Here is a 23,015-nt window from a genome sequence, read left to right as displayed (position 1 = left end):
CGATGCCACCCCCGCGGCAGAGGAGGCCCGCAAAACCAGGAGTCCAGAGATTCTTTCTTGGACAAACCCTACCAGCACTGCTGAAAGGAGGCCTGACTGCCCACCTCTGGAGGCAATCAGGGGGTCAATTATTCCGGCACTAGAGAGCCTGGCTAGACATAACAAAAGACACTTGGGTGCCAAGGATTATTTCCAGAGGCTATATAAAAAGAGGTTATGTTCTTACCCTAACATTTCATCTGTGTTCTCGCTCTTTATTCATTCTTGACTGATAGGTTCGGTTCCAACCTCTCAGAACTGACTCAGCTGTTATACATAGCTCGCGCCGCCAAAAACTCTTGAGCTAAGGCTTTATCCACAATGCCTCTCTTCCCATTACCTCAGATTGAGTTTGCCTAGTAGTTAAGAAAATACAAAAGCCCTGTCTAAGGTATAACCCTATAATATAACAAAATATACACCAGGATCTTTATTAAATAAAGCTTTCGGGTCTACACCCTTCATCATACTGATGAAGGGTGTAGACCCGAAAGCTTTGTTTAATAAAGATCCTGGTGTATATTTCATTGTTTTATTCAAGCAGTTGCAGTAACACCTATTGCTGAATAACCCTATAATATCCCAGGGCTAAGTCCGAACCTCCAGGAGTCTTTTAGAGGGGCAGGAGGGTGGGATGTCAAGAATGAATGGAGATTGACAACACAGATGGAACATTAAAGAACATAACTTCTTTATCTGATGTTGTCAGTCTTCATTTATTCCTGACTGATGGGACAGAGTCCCCAGCTACTTTAGATCCTGGGTGGCCCTAAGGAAGGATATTCCTGGGCACCATAGAGCCACAGGATGCTCTTCCCCTGGAGACCATGTGTAATTTGTAATGAGTGATAAAGGTATGTGGAGTGGCCCAAGTTGCAGCTGCACATATGTCTTCCATAGAAGCCCTGGAATGGAAAACCACTGAAGTGGAAACAGATCTAGTAGAATAAGAAGTTATGTACCTACCATAACGTTCCATGTTAGTTGTCTTCTTCTCGCCTTCTTTCTTGCTGGATGGGTTCGGAGCCGATCCTCGGCTCCGACTCGGCCAAAACTAAAGCTCGAGAGGTAATTCCACTAGCTTGAGGCTCCCTTATATCCCACAATGCTAGGCGGTAACTACTCAGATCTCGTTTGATAGCTAGACCAAGCAATTCTAGTCTCCATAGTATGGAGAAAGGTAACCCACCTCTATATAAACCTGAGTGTAAGGTATCCCAGACCTAACAAAAGGGGAAATAGAGGTGGTAGAACGTGTGGGAATGAAAACTTCCAGAGGAAGATCACAAAATGAATTCCTATCGGTCTGTCCAGGCTTGGGGGAAGGAGGGTGGGATGCAAGAAAGAAGGTGAGAAGAAGACAACTAACATGGAACGTTATGGTAGGTACATAACTTCTTAATGTTAAGTTGTCAATCTCGCCTTCATTCTTGCTGGATGGGACCACGTCCCTAGCACCTTATCCCGGGTGGCCTATCGGAACAGACTCTTGAGAACAGTGGAACCAGAATTGGTACGGCTTCTGGAAACCATGTCCAATTTGTAATGTGAAATGAATGTATGAGGAGAAGCCCAGGTGGCTGCTGCACAAATGGAATCTATTGGCAGCCTATCCTGAAAAGCTACGGATGTAGCTAATGCCCTAGTTGAATGAGCTCTAGGTCTTGAGGGTAGTTTTTGGTGTCTGATCTCATAGATGAAGGTAATTGTAGAGGTGAGCCATCTTGAGAGGGATACTTTAGTAACTGGAAGGCCCAATTTCCCTTCCGCATATGACAGAAACAATTGATTAGATTTCCTGAATTGTTTAATCCTGTCTAAGTAATATCTAAGTTGGCGATGAACATCCAAAAAATGTAGCTTTTGTTCTGACCTGTTCGAATAGTTAGGGAAAAAGACGGGGAGATCAATAATTTGGTTTAGGTTTATTTGAGAGGAAACTTTAGGCAAAAAGGATGGATTAGTACGGAGGGATACCCTGTCTTTGTGAAACACTAAGTAAGGAGGACGACTGCACAGAGCATGGAGTTCAGATACCCTTCTTGCTGAAGTTATAGCTACCAGAAAAAGTGTCTTCCAAGAAAGCAACTTCAGAGAACATGAAGCTGCCGGTTCAAAGGGGGGAAGAATTAAAGATGCCAGAACCAAGTTCAAATCCCATTGAGGCGGGGGATCTTTGATTGGAGGTTTGAGAAGAAATACGCCCCTTAAAAAGGCTTTACAAAGTTTGTGAGCCATGATGCTAGACTCTGAAACACCAACATGAAAATTTGATATGGCAGCCAACTGAACTCTAATGATAGATGCAGAAGATCCTAAATGAAAGAGTTCTGCTAGAAAGTCTAGAATAGTCTGGATAGGTGCAGTAAAGGGATCTATGTTTCTTGATGTTGCCCAAAAAGAGAAGCGTTTCCATTTGCTACTATAAATCTTCCGGGTAGAAGATTTATGAGAGGCTATCAAGATATCTCGAACCGAGCGAGATATTGAGGGAAGCCTGGCTAAGGTTGGAATCGGAGAAACCACGCTGTGAGGTTTAGAGAAGGCAGAGATTGGTGCAGCTGACCCGATTGGTGGGTTATCAGATCTGGTACTGGGTCCAGATGCCAAGGCTGCTCCAAAAGTTAACGATGAAGAAAGGGAAACCATATCTGTCGAGGCCAGTAAGGGGCAATGAGGATCATTGTCACTCTCAAGGTGATGGCTTTCTGAATTAGTTGAGATATCAGTGGAAAGGGGGGAAAGGCATATAGAAGTCTCCGGGGTCAATCGTGGACTAGAGCGTCTTTGGTGGGATGGCCTGGTAATGGGAAGAGAGTGAAGAAGTCGTGACACTTGCTGTTTTGGGGAGTAGCAAAAAGATCGCAGCAAGGCTGGCCCCATCTTAGGAATACTTCTTCTAGAACTGATTTCTTTAGAGACCACTCGTGGGGCATGAGAATTGCTCTGCTCAATTTGTCTGCAATAACATTGGATTTCCCGGGAATGTGCGTTGCTATCAGAAAACGCTGAGAAGAGATCGCCCATTGCCAAAGTCTGAGTGCCTCTCGACATAAAGGGTATGATCTGGTTCCGCCTTGTTTGTTGATGTACCACACTACGGACATGTTGTCCATTTGAATTGCAATAGTCCCAGTGGGAAGAGAGTCATGAAGGGCTTGCAAAGCTAAAAGCACTGCTCTCATCTCTAAGACGTTTATGTGCAAGTGGCACTCGAAAGGTTGCCACGTGCCCTGGACTGTCCTGCCCTGATAATGCCCCCCCCACCCGATCAGGGAGGCATCTGTTGTCAACGTGGTGACTGGGGAGGGAGAGTGAAGGGTCTTCCTCGGAGAAGTTGAGGTGATGTGATCCACCAAGACAGTTGATTCTTGCATGATTGAGTTATCAATATGGTATGGGACATCGGGAGCTGTTGAAAGGACCATTGAGTAAACAGCATCCATTGGAGGATCCTCATGTGAAAGCGAGCTAAGGGGAGAAGGGGAATAGCTGCTGCCATGAGTCCTAACACCTTCAAAACTAGTCTGGCTTTGACTTTGTTGCATTGTAAGAGAAGGGAAACTTGGTTCCGAATGTCTGACACTCTCTGCTCTGTGAGTCTGGCTGAAAGATTGAGTATGTCTAAGATGGTGCCTATAAAGGTAATAGATTGAGAAGGTGACAAGGCAGATTTTTCAAAATTTATCGAAATGCCTAGAGCTTGGCAAGATTGGATGGTGAAGTCCCTGGATAGAAGAAGCTGATGTCTGGTGGTGGCGGTAAGGAGCCAGTCATCTAAATATGGAAACACCTGGAATCCTTGACGTCTCAAGTGAGCCACGACCACTGCCATGCATTTGGTAAACACACGGGGGGCTGTAGTGAGACCAAAGGGCAGGGCCCTGAACTGGTAGTGACTGGCTCCCAGCCTGAAGTGGAGATATCTCCTGGAGCGTCTGTTCATCTTGATGTGGTAGTACGCGTCCTGAAGATTTATCGAGCACATCCAATTGTCCTGACCCAAGAAGGGTAGAATGGACTGTAGCGTGACCATCCAGAATTTTGTTTTCCTGACATACTTGTTTAAGTAGCTGAGATCCAGTATGGGTCTCCAGTCCCCTGTTTTTTTTGGTACCAAAAAGAATTTGGAGTAGATTCCAGATCCTTGCTGGTCTGCTGGGACTTATTGGATAGCTCTTTTTGATAGCAGCTTTGAAATTTCTAATGCTGCTTGTTCCCTTAGACCGGGTGGAACGTCTGGAAGGGATCTTTTGGGTTGGGATGGGATGTGAACAAAGGGAATTTTGTAACCCTCGGATATTATCGACTGTACCCATTTGTCTTGAGTAAGGGAAAGCCAGGCTTTTGGGTACAGGGATAATCTTCCCCTGACTGCCTCCAAAGGTGGACAGTCGGGCAGCCCCTCAGGGATGCTGAAAGGGTTTGTCAGAGAACATTTCTCTGCTACCCTGGTTTTGCGGACCTCCTCTGCCTCTAGGGCGGCATCTATTATTATTATTCCCCCCTCTGCCTCTAGAGGGGAATCGGCCTTGTGCGTCAGATGAGACTCCCTGGAATTGTTTGCGGAACCACATCTTTCCTCCCCTCTGACCTTTGGGGTAGGGTCTAGAAGGGGTAGAAAAACGGACTCCTATGGCAGAGAGAGTCTTACCTTCTACCTTGCACCTGGTCAATGTATCCTTCACCTGTGGACCAGACAAGGATGATCCATCAAAGGGAGAATTGGTGAAGGATGCCTTGAAAGGGTCCGCAAAGTTACATAGCCGCATCCAGGAGTGACGTCGTAAGTTAACACCTGTGCCTGCGGCTCTACTCGCCCCATCTGCAGCATATGATACCAGCCGCATGGAGGAGTTAACGATGGAATTCAGGGTTGCCAACTGGGAGTTAATTGTGTCTTTGAACCCCTCAGCTGTAGGATCCTTTATCAGTTCACCCATATCCTTGAGTAAATCTCTCTGGAGACGAGTGAAGTGGCATAAGTAATTCAGCGAATGCATCGAAAAGGTCGCTGATGAGAACATCTGCTTGCCGTACCTGTCCATGGTCCTAGATTCCTTATTAGGAGGATGGACAGGAACCGAAGGATCAGCTAACTCCTTCTTAGTGGCCACAGCCACCACCATGGCATCAACAGGGACACCTTTGGATAAAAAATCTTTATCTCTAGGGGCAGTAATAAATTTAGATGGTCTCCTTGGGGTGGGTTCCACTGAATCAGGAGCCGTCCAAGCCTTCCTTGCCACCACTTCCATAAGGGGGTCAAAGGGAGGGGACACCCAGGAGGTAGAAGGGCGAGAGCCAAATGCCTCAAGATACACTGACTCATCCTCCGAAGGGTTAAGGGCTGGCCAGTTCCCCCTCTGTTTCAGGATCTCAAGGATGTCAGCAAAGGAGACATCCTCAGAGGGGGATCGAGGGGAACCTTCGGATTCCTCTAAGTCAGTGTCAGAGGTGATAGACTCAGGGGAGTCAATGTGCTTCCTCGTGCACTGCCTCTTCCTTGGGGGATCTCCTGCCGGGTCAGGAGAGGCCTCGGAAGAGGAGGAAATTCCCAATGGGGAAACTTGAGGAGTTGGCTCTCTGCGGTCTAAGACAAGGGGGTGAGTAGAAATCACTGCAGGCACTGTAGATGGGGGGGCTGAAGGAGCCAACTGTGGGGCAGAACCTGGTTCTAGCACACTCCGCATGACCTCGAAGGCACCCCTGTCAGGCAAGGCCAGAGGCCCCCGCTCCGAAGAGACAAGGACCTCCCCCGGCACCGACAGGGACAGCTCCGAAGCCGATGTCAGAGCCAAACTCACCAACACCGAAGCCCCGAGAGGGAGAGCGGGGTCAGACAAGGGTCCGATGCCACTCGCCCCCTCGGAGCCGACGAGGGAAGCTCGGCGCCGAGATACCTCCAAGAAGGAGATCGGAGCAGACGACGGAGCCGAAAGGGAAGGTATCAGATCCGACGCACCGACAGCCATGGCTCCGACAAGCCCTGGCTCCGAACTCAAAGGAGTCGGAGGAGGAATGTATTGGGGAATGGAAATAGCCACTGACTGGTGAGTCGAGCTATGCAGCATTTGGGCCAGTGCCTCAGACTTGAGAAGTCTACTCACTACCCTTTGCAAATCATGGTCAGATAACCTGGAAGACCGTGAGGAATGAGTTTTATGGCTCCGTTCAGAAAGGAGAGGGGATCCTGGCGCCGAATGCACGGAGCCGATAGAGGGGGATCTGGACCTCTTCCTAGACTGTGGCTCCGATAAAAGTATCGGAACCGACAGAGTTTTATCAGCTTCGGCTCCAGCCGGAGCCGAGGTAACAGTATGAGGCTTGGAAACATCGGCACCAGCCGGAGCCGATGTCGAAGCCGACTTAGTCTTTTCAGCAGTCGACTCTGGAACCGGAGCCGACTGTTTGGAAGTTTTGGAAGGCTTCCCCGACACAGACTGAGTCGGGGGGCCTTCAGGCTTTAATAAGCCCCGCAAGATTAGCTTGTTCTTGTGTTCCTGCAGGACTCTAGGGCTAAAACCATGACAAACAGCACAAGAGTCCTGCAGGTGCACAGGTCCCAGGCAATACACACAAGAAGTGTGACCGTCTGTCAGAGACATTTTCTGACAGCACGAGTCACACTTCTTGAAGCCTGAGACCTTGTCTTTAGACATTGTAAAAAGGAGTGCCTGACACAACACAAACACACCCTTTACAGAAAAAAATATTAAATTATTAAATTAAATTATTAAAGGCTAAAACAAGCCACAAACACACACACACAAGCCCTTAACAGAGAAAAGGACAACTAATTTAGTCACTAATGGACTGGGGAAAGGGTAGGGGCCGAAGGCCTACAAGATAAGGGAAGAAAGGGAAAAAAGACTCGACAAACAGGGGTTGATTGATCTAAATACTTAAATTAAACTAAAAGGTTATGTGTGACAACAAAAAAGGGGGTTTTAGAAGTACCTAATAAGGTAAAAGTCTAACTCACCTGCCTGAGCCGGTAGAAAAGCACCTCGTCAGCTATAGCGGCAAACGAGATCTGGGTAGTTACCGCCTAGCATTGTGGGATATAGGGGAGCCTCGAGCCGGTGGAATTAGCTCTCAAGCTTTAGTTTTGGCTGAGTCAGAGCTGAGGATCGGCTCCAAAAACATCCAGCAAGAATGAAGGCGAGATTGACAACTTAACATTGAGAAGTTATGTACCTACCATAACGTTCCATGTTAGTTGTCTTCTTCTCGCCTTCTTTCTTGCTGGATGGGTTCGGAGCCGATCCTCGGTTCCGACTCGGCCAATACTAAAGCTCGAGAGCTAATTCCACCAGCTCGAGGCTCCCCTATATCCCACAGTGCTAGGCAGTAACTACTCAGATCTCGTTTGATAGCTAAAACCAAGCAGTTCTGGTCTCTATAGTATGGAGAAGAGAGAAAAGGAACCCACCTCTATATAAACCTGTATGTAAGCTACCACAAACATAAAAGGGAGAATAGAGGTGGTAGAACATGTGGGAAGGAAAACCCCAATGGAAGATCCCAAAAATTCCTATCGGTCTGTCCAGGCTAGGGGGAAGGAGGGTGGGACGCAAGAAAGAAGGCGAGAAGAAGACAACTAACATGGAACGCTATGGTAGGTACATAACTTCTCAATGTTAAGTTGTCAATCTCGCCTTCATTCTTGCTGGATGGGACCGCGTCCCTAGCACCTTACCCCGGGTGGCTTATCGGAACAGAGTCTTGAGAACAGTGGAACCAAAGCTGGCACGGTTTCTGGAGGCCATATCCAATTTGTAATGCGAGATAAAAGTATGAGGAGAAGCCCATGTGGCTGCTGCACAAATGGAATCTATTGGTAGCCTGTCCTGAAAAGCTACAGATGTAGGTAATGTCCTAGTTGAATGAGCTCTAGGTCTTGAAGGCAGTTTCTGGTGTCTGATTTCATAGATTAAGGTAATTATAGAGGTAAGCCATCTTGAAAGGGACACTTTAGTAACTGGAAGACCCAATTTCCCTTCCGCATAAGACAGGAAGAGCTGGTCAGATTTCCTGAACTGTTTAGCCCTGTCTAAATAATATCGAAGTTGGCGATGAACATCTAGAAAATGTAACTTTTGTTCCGACCTGTTGGAATAATCAGGGAAGAAGACGGGGAGATCAATCATCTGGTTTAGGTTTGGTTCAGAGGAAACCTTAGGCAAGAAGGACGGATTAGTCCGGAGGGACACCCTGTCTTTATGGAAAACTAAGTAAGGAGGACGACTGCAAAGAGCATGAAGTTCAGATACCCTTCTAGCTGATGTTATGGCTACTAGAAAAAGTGTTTTCCATGAGAGCAACTTAAGAGGGCATGAAGCCACAGGTTCGAAGGGGGGAGAATCAAGGATGCTAGGACCAAATTCAAGTCCCACTGAGGCGGGGATCTTTGATTGGGGGCTTGAGCAAAAAGACACCTCTTAGAAAGGCTTTGCAGAGTTTATGGGACATGATACTGGAGTCCGAGACACCTACATGAATGTTAGATATAGCAGCTAGTTGTACTCTAATGGTAGATGAGGAAAAGCCTAAATGAAAGAGCTCTGCCAGGAAGTCTAGGATAGACTGAATAGGTGCAGTGAAGGGGTCTATATTTTTTGATGCTGCCCAGAAGGAAAAACGCTTCCACTTACTATTGTAAATCCTTCTGGTAGAAAACTTATGAGAGGCTATGAGGATGTTATGGACCGAATGTGAGATTAAGGGAAGCCTGGCTAGGGTAGGAATCGGAGAAACCACACTGTGAGGTTGAGAGATTGGAGGGACTGGTGCAGCTGGCCCGACTGGTGGGTCAAAAGATCTGGCACTGGGTCCAGATGCCAAGGCTGCTCCAAGAGGTAATGATGGAGGAACGGAAACCATATCTGTCGAGGCCAGTAAGGGACAATGAGGATCATGGTGACTCTCGAGGCGATAGCTTTCTGAATTAATTGAGAGATCAGTGGAAAGGTGGGGAAAGCATACAGAAGTCCCCGGGACCAATCGTGGACTAGAGCGTCTCTGGTGGGTTGGCCTGGTAGAGGGTGAAGAAGTCATGACACTTGCTGTTTTGGGGAGTAGCAAAAAGATCGCAGCAAGGCCGGCCCCATCTTTGAAAGATTTATTCCAGCACTGATGTTTTTAGAGACCACTCGTGAGGCATGAGAATAGCCCTGCTCAACTTGTCCGCAATCACGTTGGACTTCCCGGGAATGTGCATTGCTATCAGAAAACGCTGAGAGGAAATCACCCACTGCCAAAGTCTGAGTGCCTCTCAACATAAGGGGTAGGACTTGGTTCTGCCCTGTTTGTTGATGTACCACACTACGGATATGTTGTCCATCTGAATTGCAATAGTCCCTGTGGGAAGAGAGTCCTGAAGGGCTTGCAACGCTAAAAGCACTGCTCTCATCTCTAAGACATTTATTTGCAAGTGGCACTCGAAAGATTGCCACGTGCCCTGGACTGTCCTGCCCTGATAATGCCCCGCCCCACCCGATCAGGGAGGCATCCATCGTCACCGTGGCGATTGGGGGGGGGATGAAGGGTCTGCCCTGGAGAACTTGAGGTGATGTGATCCACCAAGACAGGTGATTCTTGCATGATTGGGTTAGCAGGATGATGTGAGACATCGGGAGCTGTTAAAAGGACCATTGAGAAAACAGCATCCACTGGAGGATCCGCATGTGAAAACGAGCTAAGGGGAGAAGTGTAATAGTAGCTGCCATGAGTCCTAATATCTTCAAGACTACCCTGGATTTGATCTTGTTGCATTGAAGTAGAAGGTAAACTTGTTTGCGGATATCTGATACTCTTTGCTCTGTTAGTCTGGCGGAAAGATGAACTGTGTCTAAGGTGGCGCCTATAAAGGTAATAGACTGACAAGGCGACAAGGCAGATTTTTTGAAATTTATTGAAATGCCTAGAGGTTGGCAAGTTTGGATGGTGAAGTCTCTGGATAGAAGAAGTTGACGCCTGGTGGTGGCGGTAAGGAGCCAGTCGTCCAAATATGGAAACACCTGGAATCCTTGACGTCTCAAGTGAGCAGCGACCACTGCCATACATTTGGTGAACACTTGGGGTCTGTAGTGAGACCAAAGGGCAGGGCTCTGAACTGGTAGTGACTGGCTCCCAGCCTGAAGCGGAGAAACCTTCTGGAGCGTCTGTGCATTTTGATATGGTAGCACACATCCTGAAGGTCTGTCGAGCCCATCCAATTGTCCTGACCCAAGAAGGGTAGAATGGACTGTAGCATGACCATCCGGAATTTTGTTTTCTTCACATACTTGTTTAGCTTGCTGAGATCCAGTATTGGTCTCCAGTCCCCTGTTTTTTTTGGTACCAAAAAGAATTTGGAGTAGATTCCGGATCCTTGCTGGTCTGCTGGGACTGGTTGGATAGCTCTTTTTGACAGCAGCTTTGATATTTCTAATGCTGCTTGTTCCCTTAGACTGGGTGGAACGTCTGGAAGGGATCCTTTGGGTTGGGATGGGATGTGAATAAAGGGGATTTTGTAACCCTCAGATATGATCAACTGTACCCATTTGTCTTGAGTGAGGGAAAGCCAGGCTTTTGGGTACAGTGATAATCTACCACCGACTGCCTCCGAAGGTGGACAGACGGGCATCTCCTCAGGGATGCTGAAAGGGTTTATCAGAGAAAGTTTCTCTGCTACCCTGGTTTTGCGGACCACCTCTGCCCCTAGGGCGGCATCTGTTGTTGTTCCCCCCTCTGCCTCTAGAGGGGAATCGACTTTGTGCGTCAGATGAGACTCCTTTTGGTTTGCAGAACCACATTTCCCCCCCCTCTGACCTTTGGGATAAGGTCTGGAAGGGGTAGAAAAACGGACTCCCACGGCAGAGAGAGTATTACCTTCCTGCTCGCACCTAGTCAATGTATCCTTCACCTGAGGTCCAAACAACGTTGAGCCATCAAAGGGGGAATTGGTGAAGGATGCCTTGAAAGGGTCCGCAAAATTGCAAAGCCGCATCCAGGCGTGGTGTCGTAAAGCTACACCTATGCCTGTGGCCCTACTCACTCCATCAGCCGCATATGAGATAAGCCGCATGGAGGAGTTGACAATCGAATTCAGGGTTGCCAACTGGGAGTTCATTTTGTCTTGGACCCCCTCAGCTGTTGGATCCTGCATGGCTTCACCCATATCCTTGAGTAAATCCCTCTGGAGATGGGTGAAGTGACACAAGTAGTTCAGCGACCGCATGGCAAAGGTCGCTGAGGAAAACATCCGCTTACCGTACCTGTCCATGGTCCTAGACTCCTTATTAGGAGGATGGACAGGTACCGAAGAATCAGCTAATTCCTTCTTAGTGGCTGCGGCCACCACCATGGCATCAACAGAGGCACCTTTGGATAAGAACTGTTTCTCTTTTGGGGCAGTAATAAATTTTGATGGCCTCCTTGGGGTAGGTTCCACCGAATCAGGGGCCATCCAAGCCTTCCTTGCCACCACTTCCATGAGGGGGTCAAAGGGAGGAGACACCCAGGAGGTGGAAGGGCGAGAGCCAAACGCCTCAAGGTAGACCAACTCGTCCTCTGAAGGGTTAAGGGCGGGCCAGTTCCCCCTCTGTTTAAGGATTTCAAGGATGTCAGCAAAAGAGACATCCTCAGAGGGGGACCGAGGGGAACCTTCAGATTCTTCCAAGTCAGTGTCAGAGGTGATAGACTCGGGAGTCAATGTGCTTCCTCTTGCACTGTCTCTTCCAAGGGGGTTCTCCTACCAGATCAGGAGAAGCCTCGGAAGAAGAGGATATTCCCAATGGGGAAACCTGAGGAGCTGGCTCTCTACGGTCTGTTACGAGGGGGTGGGTAGAAACCACTGCAGGCACTGAAGAGGGAGGAGCTGACGGAGCTGACTGTGGGGTAGACACGGGATCTAGCATGCTCCGCATGACCTCAAAGGCGCCCCAATCAGCCAAGGCCAAAGGTCCCCGCTCCGAGGAGACAAGGACCCCCCCAGCACTGACAGGGATGGCTCCGAGGCCAATGTCGGAGCCGAACTCACCAGCGCCGATGCTCCGAGAGGGAGAACGGGGTCGGACAAGGGTCCAATGCCACTCGCCCCCTCAGAGCCGATGAGGGAAGCTCGGCGCCGAGATCCCTCCAAGGAGGAAATCGGAGCAGACGACGGAGCCGCAAGGGAAGGTATTGGCTCCAACGCACCAACAGCCATGGCTCCGATGAGCCCCGGCTCCGAACTCAAAACAGTCGGAGGAGGAATAGAAGCAGGGATGGGAATAGCCGCTGACTGTTGAGTAGGGCTATGCAGCATTTGGGCCAGTGCCTCGGACTTGAAAAGTCTACTCACCACCCTTTGTAAGTCATGGTCAGACAGCCTGGAGGACCGAGAGGAATGGGACCTATGGCTCCGCTCCGACAGAAGAGGGGATCCTGGAGCCGAGTGGATGGAGCCAATGGAAGGGGACCTCGACCTCTTCTTTGAAGGTAGCAACCTCGGCTCCAGCTGGAGCCGAGGTAACGGTTTGAGACTTCAAAACATCGACTCCAGCCAGAGCCGATGTCAAAGCAGCCTTAATGCTCCCAGCAGACGGCTCTGAAGCTGGAGCCGATGGCCTGGAAGTCTTTGAAGGCTTCCCCAACGCAGACTGGGTCGAGGGGCCTTCAGGCTTTAACAAGCCTCGAAGAATAAGTTTATTTTTGCATTCCTGCAGGACTCTAGGGCTGAATGCATGGCAAACAGCACAGGAGTCCTGCAGGTGCAAAGGTCCCAGGCAATAGACACAAGAAGTGTGACCGTCTGTCAGAGACATTTTCTGACAGCACGAATCACACTTCTTGAAGCCTGACATACTAAAAGAGACTGTATATAAAAGGGCACAGACACACCCTTTAACCAAAGGAAAAAAATCCAGTCACATTAAAATGACAGGGGAAAAAGGGGAGTGGGCCAAAGGCCTAGAAGTTAAAAGGGAATAAAAGGGAATAAAAAACAAGGGAGACCCGATTTAAACTAAAGGGATACTCTGTATTAAAAACTAAACTAAATAGAAGGGATAGGGGTAGAAAATTGAAGTTTTTGACTAGAAAAACTCACTAACCTGCCAGAGCCGGTAGAAGAAAGCACCTCGCAGCTAAGCGGCAAACGAGATTTGAGTAGTTACCGCCTAGCATTGTGGGATATAGGGGAGCCCCGAGCTGGTGGAATTAGCTCTCGAGCTTTAGTATTGGCTGAGTCGGAGCCGAGGATCGGCTCCGAACCCAGCCAGAAAGAATGAAGGCGAGATTGACAACTTAACATTGAGCTCTAACTGCTGTTGACAGCTTGAGTTTATTTTGGTTGTATATAAAGGTAATGCAGTCTCTTAGCCATTTTGATACAGATTTGCCCAGTCTGGGTCCTGAAAATGATAGAAATAGTTGGTCTGATTTTCTAGAATATTTTGTTCTGTCCAAGTAAAAACATAATTGTCTGTGGATGTCCAAGTATAGACAGTACTCTCCTTTGCTTGTAAAATTTGGAAAGAAGACTGGTAAGTCTATGGACTGGTTGATATTAGACTCTGATACACTTTGGGAAGGAAGGTGAGATTGGTTCTGAGTGATACTCTTTCTTTGTGGAAAATGATATAGGGATGATTCACACATAAAGCCTGTACCTCTGAAATTCTCCTAGCAGACATGATAGCTATTAGGAAGAGAGTCTTCCAAGATGAAAACTTGAGGTCACAAGTAGCTCTTGGCTTAAAGGGCTGTCAAACTAGACATTTTAAGACTAAGTTCAAATCCCGTGGTGCTACAGGGTCTTTGAATGGGGGGTTTAAATGCAGAGTGCCTTTAAGAAAAATTTTGCATAGATGATGAAACATCAGGAAATGGCCATCAAACCCGTTATGAAAATTTGAAATGGCAGCCAAATGAACCTTAATTGTAGATGCAGAGTCCCCCATTTCAAATAAGGCAGCTAAATATTCCAGGACTTTATCAACTGATGCCGAGAAAGGGTCTATGCAGTTTGTACACACCCAAATTGAAAATCTTTTCCATTTGCTTAGATAAAGCTTCCTGGTGGATGGTTTATGGGAAGCCAGAAGTATCTTTTGCACTGGAGAGGACAAGTTATTCTGCCTGGCAATTACAGGAATTGGAGAAACCAAGCCGTCAGCTTTAGATTTTGAAGACTGGGATGCACCAAACCCTGAGGGTGAGACAGTAGGTCCGGAGCTGGGGTCCAGAGTCCATGAGCAGTGAACCAGATGAGGCCAAAGAAAGGGGAACCAGACTTGATGGGGCCAGTAAGGTGCAATGAGTACCACTTTTCTTCTCAACCATTGGACTTTCCTCAGAAACTGGGGGATCAGTGGAATTGGGGGAAAGGCATACAGGAGTCCCAGGGGCCAATCGAGAAGAAGTGCATCTCTCAGGGACTCCCCATGAGGGGGGGGGGTAGGACAAAGTAGCTGCTGCATTTGTGGTTTATGGTAGAAGCAAACAGGTCACAGCAAGGCTGACCCCATCGATGAAAGATCTTCATTGCTACATTGGGATTGGGAGACCACTTGTGAAGCAGGAGGATACATTTGCTCAGTTTGTCCGCAGTCACATTGGAGTTCTCCAGGATATGCATTGCTATCAGAAAGTGGATGGAAGTGATTGCTCATTGCCAAATCCTTAGAACTTTCTTACATAGAGGGTAGGACCTGGTTCCCCTGTTTGTTGATATACCAGACTACAGACATGTTGTCTGATTGGATTGCAATTGTCCTCGAAAAAAAGACAGCCTGGAATGATTTAATTGCTAAAAGCACTGCCCTCAGTTCTAGGACGCTGATGTGCAAATTGGCCTCTTGTGGGGACCAAGTGCCTTGAACAGTCTTTCCCAGAAAAATGCCCCTCCCAGCCTATCTGGGAAGCATCCTTGATTACTACGGCCTTGGGCTGAGAGGGGGAAAAGGGACGACCCCATAGAATCTCTTCTGCCTTCATCCATGAAGATAAATCTGTTTTGCAGCGATTTTTTTTATCAAAACTGGATGGGACATGGGGTGGGTTAGAAGTGATATTGTGATGCCAAGAGCCACTGCAGCGGCCTCATGTGATACCTCACTAGGGGAACTAACATTATCATTGCTGCCATGGTTTCCAGAGCTTGTAGTACCAGATGAGCAGGAACTTTGTTTTGGGAAATGATTACTTGAAGTTGCGATCTTAGTTTCAACAGTCTGTGGAGAGGAAGGGAGGCTACACAGGATACTGTATTTAACCTTGTTCCAATGAACTCCATATCCTGCATGGGAGTCAGTTGTGACTTTTCTTTGTTGACTGAAATACCTAGTGTTTCGGCAAGTGTAGAACAAAGTCTATAGCATAAAGCAATAGATGCCTGGAGGGAGCAGTGAGGAGCCAGTCATCTACATATGGAAGCATCCAGAATCCCTGTAGTCTTAAATGAGCTGCTAAAACTGCCATTCATTTGGTGAATGCTCTGGGGGCTGTGGTGAGACCAAAGGGCAGCACTAGAAGTTGGTAATGACTGTCTCCTAGCCAGTGGCAGAGATATCTTCTGAAGCGTTTGTCCACTTTTATGTGGTAATACATGTTCTGAAGATCTATAGAGCACAGCCAATCATCCTTCTCTAGAAAGGGAAGGATTGACTGAACTGTGACCATCCAGAATTTTATCTGTTGTACAAATTTGTTCAATAGGCTGAGATCCAAGATTGGTCTCCAGTCCCCTGTCTTTTTTGGCACTAAAAAGAATCTTGAGTAGAATCTGGATCCTATTTGGTCTGGTGGGACTACATGGATGACTCTTTTTTGAAGCAGCTTTTGAATCTCTACTGCTGCTAGATCCCTCTATCTGGGTGGAACATTGGGGATTCACTTTTAGGATTTTACAGTGGTAGCATTGTCACCTCACAGCAAGAGGTTCTCCGATTCACTTCTCATCTGGGGTGCCTTCTGTGTAGAGTCTGCATGTCCACCCTGCATTCATGTGGGTTTCCTCCGGGTGCTCCAGTTTCCTCCCACATTACAAAGACATGTGTCTGGAGTGTTTCTCCACGGGCCTCCACTGAATATTGGCTTCATTCCAAGTCGGACTTTCCCAGTTAACAAATGTTAAATAAATAAAATAAAATTGAAAGGAATGTGGTAACTTCTGGTAATTATTTTCTGCACCAAGGTACCTAAGGTTATTGTAAGCCAGGCTGAATGGTACAGAGAGAATCTTCCTCCGAATGCTTCCAGAGGTAAGCAATTGGGCCTCCATTCAGGAGCACTGATAGGGTTGTCCAGGAAAGGAATCTCTGGAGCCCTAGTTACGTGGACCCCCCCCCCGCCACTGACATGAGTGGGCGTCTTCCAAAAGAATTCCCCCCTTCCTCTGGAGGAATACTCACCACATTTCCCAAAAAGGCCCTTGGTCTTCTTGAACCACATTTTTCCACTCCTCTGATTCCTGAAGTAAGGTCATTGTGGAGTGGAAAAATGGACATCCACAGCAGAAAGGGGCTTTCCATCTTTTTTCACACCTGGCTACTGTGTTTCTGACTTTTGTTCCAAACAAGTAAGTACCATCAACAGGAGCATTGATAAAGGAAGACTTAAAGGGTTCCGTGAAATCACACAAGTGCATCCAGGTGTGACACCTAATGGCAACGCCTGTACCCACTGCTCTAGATGTCCCTTCAGCTGTATGAGGAATAAGCCGCATGGACAAATTTGAGTTCGACTCCAGGGTGGCAAGCTGATAGGCAACCTTATCTCGAACTCCGTCAGACACTGCTCTTGCAAGGGTGTGTGAAAGCTCAGTTATCAGATCCCTTTGGAGTCTAGTAAAGTGTGTCAAGAAATTCAAGGACCGAATAGCGAAGGTCATTGAAGCAAAGACCCACATCCCAAATCTGTCCATCATCCGAGACTCTCGGTCAGGAGGATGGGCAGTTGAACTCTCCTCAGCAAGTTCCTTTTTGGTGGCCACTGCCACCACCATGGCATCCACTGCTAGACCCTTAGACCAATGGGGCTGATCCTCTGGTGCTGAAAGAATCTTATCCAGTCTCCGGGGAATAGGCTCAATGGAGTCAGAAGCTTCCACGCTCACTGAACGATCAACTTAAGTAGGTCGTCAGTGAGTGAGGTCACCCAAGAAGTAGAAGGGTGGGCATGAAAAGCTTGCAAGAACACAGATTCCTCAGAGGATGGATTTGAGGGCTTCCAATCACCCCTCTGTTTTAATATTTCCAGGATGTCTCCAAAAGAGAGATCTTCCAGGGGTGGCTTTGGGGACCCTTCCCCTTCATCGTAATCAGTGTCTTCAGTGACTGATTCTTCAGGAAAATCCATCTGCTTCCTCTTGCACATCCTCTTACAGGGTGACTCCTCAGGAGAAGGTTCTGAGGTGGACTCCAAAGAGGGGGGACCCTGAACCAGGATGTCTTGCAGCTCTTGTGCCTGCTGTCCAGCCATAGCAGATTGTGACAGCTGTGAACCAGAGGAAACAAAAATATGGCACTCCAATGAGGATAGAGCCAGCTGAGAGCCTGCTGAGGTGAAAGCTCTCTCCATAATTTGGAAGGCAGGCCCACCTGAAGAAGGATGAGAGCCTGGAACTGAGAAAGACAACGTCAGAACCTGTGTCACACCCCACTCCTATGAGCTGCCACCTAGAGTAGGGGCTGAAAGAGGGCTCAAAACTGCCATAGCCCCGAGAGCCATAGATGGCACCATGGAAACAACCGGAACAGGTCCAAGGATCCCGGAACTGACAGTCAAACCATGATCCTGGGTGTGAGATGGATCTGAAGGAGCTGAAGACCACAGAGTCAACTCCGGCACAGAGGTGAGATCCACCGTCAGTACTGAGGTAGCAGGCACTGGGAGTGTTGAGGTGGGGGGGCTCCAAGCCCTGAAAGGAGGTTTTAGGAGGATAAACTGGTGGAGTCCTGGAGAATAAGCCTCGGCTGCAGGTGGGAGAGAGGTTTGTGATGGTGTAGGGAGGCCTCTGGCTGCCAAAAGCTGATCCATTAATCTGACTGCATCCAATTCTGAGAGACTCCTGGAGGAAAGGATTGACATTCTTGAAGGGGACTCAGGCTTATTCAGAAATGGGCTTGTTTGTTGACCCAAAAAAGGGTCTACTGAAGGGGAATATCTAGTCCTGGGAATAACTGTCAGATTGACTTTCAGCTCCATAGGCTGTTGTATGGAAGGGGAATGTGGACCTGAATGAGAGGATAGTGGTGGTTGAACAGAAACTATTGTCGGTGCTGAAGAAGTCATCGGCGCAGAAGCAATGGTCAGTGCTGAAGAGGTTTGAGTCTGAGTTAGTTTAATGACTGATATGGATGTGGATTTAGTTGTTTTCAGTGCTGGAGGTGATGATATTGCCACTTTTGGTACTTTGGCTTTCAGTTTCGAAGAAACCATTGAAACCTGCGTTTTTTGGGACTTTGTTTCATGTGCCATAGGGGAGGTTGGCACAGAGTGGCTTCTTTTCTTCACATCTGGTTTAGGAGATTTTGAAGTCTCTGCCTTAGGGCTTCAGTAAAAGGACATTTTAATAAGCCTTTTAAGATAAACTTATTGCGCCAAGCAGTATACACAAAAAAGTTGCCCATCAGAATTGGACATCTTTCTGCCACAGTCCTGACACTGCTTGAATCAGGATGTCCCCTTTTGTTTCTCTGCCATCTCCAAAAAACAGTTGGGTCACAGATACACACACAGACACACACACACACACACACACACACACACACACACACACACACACACACACACACACACACACATGCACACAGGAAAAAAAAGAGGAAGGAAATAAATTATTTTTTGTTTTTTTTTATTTTTACAGATATACCAGTAATAATATAGAGAAAATACCCAAACGGGTAAAGGGAGAAAGGGGGAAAGAGGGTACCAACAATGGTATGTGAGACTACCAACAGTAAAAAAGAAACGGAGGAGGCCTGTTACCAACAATGGTAATAACAGTTACCAAAAGGTAAAAAGGGGTAAGTAGAAATAGTTGGAAAAAACAGTCACTCACTCAAAAACAAGGTTGCAAAACTATCCAATAAGAGTTTTAACCAAATAGTTTTATAAACAACAATGAAAAAATAGAAATCTTTAAGCACTTATCTGAGAATACTGGCTGACGTGTCCAATTTTCTATGCGGCAAATGAGATCTGAGGTAATGGGAAGAGAGGCATTGTGGGTAGAGCCTTAGCTCAAGAGTTTTTGGTTGGTGCGAGCTGTGTATAACGACCGAGTCATTTCCGAGGGGTTGGAACCAAACCAATCAATCAAGAATGAATGAAGATTGACAACATCAGATTACCCTTTTTCCTTCCACCTCCAGTCTCAAGGAAAATCCCAGATGTTCCACTGAATAAGAGGGAAGAAGCAGAAACTCATAATATAAAAGCTGCTAGAAAACAAGAGTCATCCAAGAGGTCCCACCAGACCAGATAGAATCCACAACTTCCTCAAAGTTCTTTTTCATGCCAAAGAAAACAGAACTGGAGACCAATTTTGAACAAATCAGTTCGACACACCAAGTTTCAGATGGTTATAGTTCAGTCCATTCTCCCTTTTCTGGGCAAGCATAACTGGATGTGCTCGATAGACCTTCAGGATGTGTACTGTCACATAAAGATGAACAGATGATCCAGAAGTTACTTAAGCTCCCAGCTGGGAGCCAGATCCGAACCCAACAGTTGAGGAAGAATGAAAATGGACAACACAGATGGAACGTTATGGTAAGTGCATAACTTCTTTATTTGATGATGCCAGTTTTCATTCTATCCTCAGTTGTTTGGACAGAGTCCCCAGCTACCTAATTTACTGGGTGGACTCAAAGGAAGGATATTTCTGAGCGCAGCTGAGCCAAAGGCTGCTCTTCTCCTGAAGATCAGATCTAATTTGTAATGAGTAATAAAGGTATGAGGATTATCCCAGGTTGCAGCTGCGCATATATCATCCATGGAAGCCCTAGATAGAAACACTGAAGAAGTTGCTTGCCATGGATCTAGTTGAATAGGCACTTAAAGGTTTTGGTAGGGTAAGACCCAATTTGTTGTAGACAAATAACATACAGTCCGTAAGCCTTCTGGCTACAGTTACCTTTGCAACTGGTTTGCCCAATTTAGAATCTGCAAAGAACACAAATAATTGATTAGTCTTTCTAAAATATTTATTTCTGTTTATGTAAAAACACAATTATCTGTGGGTGTCCAATAAATGTAACATGTATTCACCCTTGTTTGCAAATTTAGGAAAGAAGACTGACAGATTGATGGACTAGTTAATGCTGGATTCTGACAGAACCTTAGGAAGAAAGAAGCATTGTTGATATGTAATGTAACTCTATCTTTATGAAAAATCAAGTAGTGAGGTTTATAGGACAAAGCTTGACATTCTGAAATTCTCCTAGCTATGGTAATAGCCACCAGAAAGATAGTTTTTCAAGTCAGGAATTTAAGATTACATTTAGCTGCTGGCTCAAAGGGAAAATGGATTAAAGCCTTAAGTGTCAATTTTAAATCCAGTGGTGAAGTAGGGTCTTTATATAGAGGTCTCAGAAGCAGGGTGCCTTTCAAAAAGGCTTTACAAAACTTAGATGAAGCCAGGAAAGAATTCTCAAATCAAATATGAAAATTAGAGATTGCTGCTAATTGAACTGTAATTGTTGAGGAGCTAGCTCCCTCATTAAAAATGGTTGCCAAAAATTCAAGGACACTTTGTACCAGAGCTGAAAAGGGAGTATTGTGATTCTGTTGTGCCCCAAAAATGAACCTTTTCCATTTACTTCTGTAAAACTTTCTTGTAGAAGCCTTATGAAAAGATAAAAGTATGTGACAGACAGAAGAAGAGAGCATCAGTTGTCTGGCTGTTAACGGAATTGGAGAAACCACGCTGTTAGCTTTAGATTTGAGATATCCAGGTGAATTATGCCTGCCGGGTGAGACAGGAGGTCTGGAACTGGATCCAGAATCCAAGGTGGGTAAAGAAGATGAGGCTAAATGAAGGAGAACCAAATCTGTTTAGGCCATTAAGGTGCAGTGAGGATGACTGTGCTCTTCATCCGGGCAACTTTCTGCAGAAATTTGGGGATTAGGGCAGTCAGGGAATAAGCATAAAGGAGACTGGGGGGCCAATCATGGGAGTAGAGTAGCCCTCAGTGATTCTCCCAGAGGTGAGATTAGGGCAAAGAAAGTGATGCACTTGTTGTTTAGGGGAGAAGTAAAAAGATCACAGCAAGGCTGGCCCCATTGATGGAAAGTCATTTCTGTCAGATTCATGTTGAGAGACCACTTTTGAGATAGTAGAATGAACCTGCTCAATTTGTCTGCTATCATGTTGGATTCCCCTGGAATGTGCATTGCTGACAGATAGTGGTTGGATGAGATTGCCCATTGCCATACTCTGAGGGCTTCTCAACACAAGGGGTATCACCTGGTTCCTCCTTGTTTGTTGATGTACCAAACTACTGACATATTATCTGTTTGAATCGCAATTGTCCTGAAAGGGAAAGAGTCTTGGAAGGCCTGCAATGCTAGGAGCACTGCTGTCATTTTCAGGACATTGATATTCATGTTGGCCTCTTCGGGGGACCAAGTGCCTTGGACTGTCTTCCCCAGGAATTGCCCTCCTCCAATCTGGGATGCATCTGTACTTACTACGGCCTTGGGTTGAGGGAAAATGAAAGGATGGCCTTGTAGAATCTGATCTGATCAAATCCACCATGAAAGATATTTCTTGCATACCTGAGTGATTCTTATTTGGGCTGATATTCAATGATAAAGAGTCGACCATTGTGTTGCTAGCATCCATTGAAGAATTCTCATATGAAATTTTGCTAGGGGAACTAAAATAATGGCTGCTGACATTGATCCCAAGGTTTGAAGACTCAACCAAGCTGAAATTTTGGTAATGTGAACTATTTTTCTAACCTGGAATCTGATAGTTTGCACTCTTGTGAGAGGAAGAGAAGCTGTCACTGATACTGTGTTGAACACCCTCCCCTATGAATTCCAATTTTTGACTTGGTTGTAACTGAGATTTGTAGAAATTTATGGCTATCCCCAGACAAGAACAAGTCTGGAATATGTAATCTCTTGCTGTTACTAGTATATGCCTGATCGGGGTGGTACTGAGCCAGTCGTGTAAGTATGGAAACATTCGGAATCCTTGCAGTCTCAAGTGAGCTGCTACCACTGCCATGCACTTGGTAAACACCCTGGGGGCTGTGGTGAGGCCAAAGGGCAGTGCACTGAGCTGGAAGCATGAATACCTTCTGGATTGTTTGTTCATTTTATGTGATACTACACATCCTGAAGGTCTGCTGTGCACATCCAATCATCCTTGCCCAAAAATGTCATAATGGGCTGAACTGTGACCATCTGAAACTTTGTGTGTTGAACAGACTTGTTCAAGTCACTGAGATCCAAAACTGATCTCCAGGTTTTTTTTTGGCAGTAAAAAGACTCTTAAGTAAGTTCCGGATTCTGTCTGGTCTGGTGGGACCTCCTGGATGACTCTTTTTCTATCAGCTTTTGTATTTCTACTGCTGCTGCTTTCCTCTGACTGGGTGGAACATCAGGAATTTTGCATATAGATGGAGGCGGTAAGGAAAAGGGAATTATATAACCTTTGGAAATAATCTTCTGCACCCATGTATAAAGAAGATATGTCTTAGGTTCATAGGTTCATAACTAGGCTATTGGCCCAAGGGCCTATGTAAGCCTAGCCAACAAGGTTCCCTGGCTTACGCCACCCAAGAAAGTTATTTTCCTGTGCCACTGTTGAGCAGAGATACAGAAGTGATCCCTGGGGTGTATTTCCTATTTCTCATCCACTCATCAAGATTTTTCTTGAAGAGTGCTAATGAAGAACTTTGCTTGACATAGATGGGTAGCCTGTTCCAGAGTCTGAGAAGTATCTGGGACAGGAATCTATCCCTCCAGCATGTCCTGTTTATTGTGGTGACAAG

The sequence above is a fragment of the Protopterus annectens genome, chromosome 7.part0 (assembly GCF_019279795.1).
Source record: "Protopterus annectens isolate FY-2018-M chromosome 7.part0, PAN1.0, whole genome shotgun sequence".
Taxonomy (NCBI): domain Eukaryota; kingdom Metazoa; phylum Chordata; order Ceratodontiformes; family Protopteridae; genus Protopterus; species Protopterus annectens.
Note: the sequence above shows the minus strand (reverse complement) of the source record.